Source organism: Colobus angolensis, unplaced genomic scaffold (genome assembly GCF_000951035.1).
Source record: "Colobus angolensis palliatus isolate OR3802 unplaced genomic scaffold, Cang.pa_1.0 Scaffold41, whole genome shotgun sequence".
Lineage (NCBI taxonomy): Eukaryota > Metazoa > Chordata > Mammalia > Primates > Cercopithecidae > Colobus > Colobus angolensis.
The window spans coordinates 4,241,540-4,246,398 of record NW_012117488.1 but is presented as its reverse complement, the minus strand read 5'-3'; the positions used below and the strand labels follow the sequence as shown (position 1 = coordinate 4,246,398).

The 4,859-nt window shown below is 40.7% G+C and overlaps 1 long non-coding RNA gene across 1 annotated transcript in view; it reads right to left on the bottom strand.

The window, feature by feature from the left end:
* The window catches only part of LOC105521766, a 22,834-nt gene extending 18,365 nt beyond the window's left edge, over nt 1-4,469 (bottom strand). The window contains exon 1 of the long non-coding RNA XR_001003323.1: nt 4,383-4,469. This is a non-coding gene — a long non-coding RNA (uncharacterized LOC105521766). The remainder of the gene's footprint in view (nt 1-4,382) is intronic.
* Between the last annotated feature and the right edge of the window lie 390 nt (nt 4,470-4,859).

Here is a 4,859-nt window from a genome sequence, read left to right as displayed (position 1 = left end):
GTAGTTTGAAGGTGGAAGGTGCCACTAAGCTTCTCATGATGCCCAACCACTGCCTGCACCACCCAACTCTCTAAGGGTTGTGCTCAAAACATTGCTTTGGGCCTCTCTGGAGAAGGGGCTTTCGTTTTCAGTGTCCTATTATTAACCTTTTTCCAAGCTCTATTTTCCAAGTTTAGGTCGGCTCATCAGAGTTGAACATGGACTGTTTGGATTTTTGCCCAATCTGTTCTCTGAGTCTGATAGTACATTCATTACTCCCTGCCCATGGTTTCTGCTAAATGACCTCGTTAGTGCTCTAATTACATGTTGCTCTTCAGAAAGTTGGGGGTGGTGGATGAGTTAAGAAAGGCTGAGTACTGAGATGGAGTACATTGTAAACACACTGAATGACGCCTACCTTCCCCTGGCCTGATTACCCATGGGGAGTTGGAAGGGAAGAGTTATGCTTTTCCTCTTCTCTTCCTTCTTCAGTACACATCAAAACATAATAATAACACATACCAAATGTGTTGGTAGTAGTTGGTAATACACGAATTTGAAAGCTGGATGGTGATATTTCTACAACTTAATTTATGTGGAATGAGAGAATGAAAAAAACAGAAAACCAAAACAACCTAGAGGAGAAAGAAATGAAAACAAGTGTTTTTCTGAGCACCTACCATGTGCTCATGTAGGTTTTTGTTTATCCTGCCAACAACCCTATGGGCTAGTTACGCTAGTACTAATGAAGAAGTAGGGTCAGAGAGGCTTAATTATTTTCCAAGGTGACAAAACAAGTATTTGGGTGCATTGGGAATTGAACCCAGGTGTGTCTGATTCCAAATCTCAATATTCCATGCTACCTCTCCATTCATTCATGCATTCATCCAACAATAGAATAGAGATCATACTCTGATCTCTATTCTATGACTAAATATAATCTCAGAGTTTCTGTACTACTATTTCAGAATTAATTCTACAAATTCCTCAGATGAATCTAAATGCGTAGTGGTATATTCTTCCCTTGTGATTTTCTCTGTCCATTTAGGTTTCTTATACTTCTGTCTTGGAGATCAGATCACAGATCTGAGATGCAAGACCCTGAGGGGTTTATTTATTTATTTATTTATTTAGAGAGCTTTGTCACCCAGGCTGGAGTGCAGTGGCACGGTCTCGGCTCGCTGCAAGTTCCACCTCCCAGGTTCACGCCATTCTCCTGCCTCAACCTTCCGAGTAGCTGGGAGTACAGGCGCGCGACCACACCTGGCTAATTTTTTGTATTTTTAGTAGAGGCGGGATTTCACTGTGTTAGCCAGGATGGTCTTGATCTCCTGACCTCATCATCCACCCGCCTCGGCCTCCCAAAGTGCTGGGGTTACAGGCGTGAGCCACAGCACCTGGCCCCTGAGGGGTATATTTAAAGATTACCCTGAGCTAACTTCTTATTTTTCCATTCAGAAAACAAGTTCAATGACTTGTTGAAGTGGTTAAGTAGGGCCTATTCTTTTCACTATGCTGTATAATGGGGATGCCAAGAGCAGAGTTGAATTTACTTGGGGTACGGAGAAAGGATGATTGTGTGTCATAACAAACATGAAGAATTTCAAATGCTTAATGGGACAGTTCACCTTGGGCTGCGTGTGCACATGACAAGAAGTTCTATACCCATCACGCATGGAGACTGATTAGCAAGTGACTTTAACTTAAGCCTGTTAACTACAAAACCACGAAGGTCAAATTTTAATGAAAGAGAACTTGTCTTCCAGACTGGATATCTTAAGTGTGTGTTGTTTGTTTGTTTGTTTATTTGTTTTCTGAAGCTTCCTGTTGGGTGATGTTGAGGTGAACTAGTAGAGTCAAATCTTTTACTTGTTTCTCCCAAATTCTCATGGCCACATTTTTCTGAAAGTGGCAAATGCAGTATGTTGAGTGATGAGAGACGTTCACACTTAGGACAGAATAGATGATGTGATAGTAATGTTAACAGGATGCAACTTCAACCATGTGATGAACTTTCTTAAAACAGGGGTACTTACCCATCTGATTACTAATTAGTATTTCAACATAGAAATTGGAATTTGCAAACCAAGCATCTTAAAACATGTGAGTATTGTTTGTTTGACAGACTGTCAAGACACGTGTGCAGGCTTAAGGTATTAGTTTATTCTATAGCAATCAAGTTGTTATTGTAATTACAAGAAAACCGGAAAAATAAGAATTTTCACAGTCAAATCATCCATTGGAAAGAAATTATAGAAAAAAAAACCCAAAGAACAAAACTTTGAGCTATACTCTCAATCTATATAGTATGTTTGCTGAATTGGGGGTGTGAAACAGCAGGAAACCATTACTGCATGTGATCATAGTTGTAATGATTCTACTATAACATAATAAACCTATACTATGTATGCCTCAAAATAAATTATAGATCCCATAGTAAAAAGCAACTTCTTATTCAACATTTATCAATTGGGAGAACTGCTCCCTTCTTCTGCAAAAAAGTCATTAAGCTGCATGTTTCACCACAGAATAACTTTTGGAAGAATTATTTAAACCTTCTACTTGCATTCCTCTTCTATTTTTAATAACCAAAAACATACACAAGAGATGTAAATATACCTCCAGAATTTTTGAATGACTGGACAAAGCAGTGTTAAAAATTCAACAGCACTAATTACTAGCTGAGCAGTATAAAAACCTCTGAATAAATGTCAGCCTAGGAGATAAGCTCTTATCTTAATCTAATGACTCCACAGACTTAATTTGTCAGGCCAGCCTAGTTGATGAAAAACAGGTTTCTATTCTCCAGTGTTAGCAGGAACATCTTTCCAAATCTTTGAAGTTGGATAGTAATACCATCAGTGTCATCCTGTAAAAATCTTGTGACCAAGCCAATTTAATTCCTATTGTCCTGTTACACTAATTAAAGTTGTTCCATCCCTCTTGGACAAATATCTAACAGTGAAACCAGTGTATTTTTACATTTGCTACATTTTGAACTAACCCTCAAGTCCCCGTGTTTTGTACTTTTTTTCCCTCATAGTATTGGATCATCAGGGACCATCTATCTTCTTTTGAGAAAGCTGAGATTTCCAGAGAAATCCATTAATTCAGAGGAATCGTTAATTGAGAGGCTGTGTAGCAGAGTGGTTACAAGTACGGACTCTGAGATAGAAAGGCCTGGGGAAATTTTTGCTCTGTCATTTGCAAGCTGTGTGACTTTGGGTAAACTTTCTAAACTTTCCTAACCTCAATTTAATTATCTGTAAAATGGGGGATAATCATAGATATTGTGAGGGTTAAATAATATAATCCATATTAAGAATTTAGAGTGCCTGAGTCTTATACTTAAACAGTTATTCATTCATTAACTCATTAGTTCATTCAACCAACAAATACATACTGAGTACTAACAAGTCTATAACACATGCTAGGTGTTACAGGGACATAAGAAGAACCAAAAGGTGAGGCCCTTTGCCTTTGTAGGACTTCGAATAAACTTTCTGCTTGAGGAAACCCAAGCCTGACATAATGAGCTGATCTCACTACACCTGGATAGGATTGCCACAGATTTATCAGGACTTTCCACCTAAACTCCATTGTGAACCCTGTGGCTGGCTTTTCAGTAAAATGGGGATGTAAATTTCCATCTCCAAAGTATGTTATGCACATGGCATAAGATAATATATGGGGGACAGCCAGATGTTGGTGGCCTCTCAGTTCCTTGTCTCTCTCATCCCTGTGGCCCACAATCACACGCATGGTACTCATGATACAAACATATCTAGTGAGTTCTCCCGTCTTGTTTCATCCTAGTATTGTCAGTCAGTGTAATGTCCCTCAAAGCAGTCCATACCCTCTCTGCTCAATCTCCTTCTGATGACTTGAGCTGCACCCTATTGATGCTATGTTTTTTTTTTGCATGGCACTTGAAGATACTTGTTGATCATTGTTTCTTTGACTTCTCATTGTAATGGAATGTGATGACACAATTTCTCTCAAACGTCTTGAGATTCATGCATATACTTAAAAAGTGGCACGCACCTGTAGTTCCAGCTACATGCGAGGCTGAGGCAGGAGAATCGCTTGAACCTGGCAGGCAGAGGTTGCAGTGAGCTGAGATCGTGCCACTGCACTCCAGCCTGGGCTACAGAGTGCTACTCTGTCTCAAAAAACAAAACAAAGTATGTACTGAGAGGCTATACTAGGAATCCCACTAGGTATTCAGATACCCAAATATGTAAGATGCAGCCCCTACCCTTTGGGAACTTGGCAGTGTGAGGTACATGCTGTGACAGAGACGCCTGGAGTTCAGGGGGAGCAGATTGGGTAGTGGAAAGACGGGCATTCAACTCAGACTGGCACTCAGGGAAGGTTCTCCGGAGGAGAGGAATAGGGCTTACCTCTGAAAACTCATTAACAGTCCATTGAGGAAAGGTGTTGGGAAAGGATTCCAGGTTGAGAAATCAGCGTGTGCACATGGAAGGAAGTTGTTCAGTAGAAGAGAGAAGGACCTGGGTGGCGGCGTGCTGGGAGATGAGGTGACACTGAAAGATCATAAAGGTCTTATGTGATGAGGAGTTAGAACTCCATCCTGCAAGCAACAGGACCCATTGATAAATTTTAAGGCTGTTAATTTTCATTAACATGGGTCTGGGGCCCAGAAAGCAGTTTGTGTCTGTGTTTTGGGGTTTCTCCTTACCACTTTCATGACCTGTGATTACATTATCTTCCATCTGGCTCTCAGCCAGTCCCTCTCTTCCTGGTCTCCTGCCTGTTCTGCTACACCCAGAGCTGCTTCTCCTTTGAAAACTCCAGCAGCAGCATTCCCTTCCCTAGTCACCATCTCTAACTCTCCACCTTGTCCTTTCCTTCTCTCC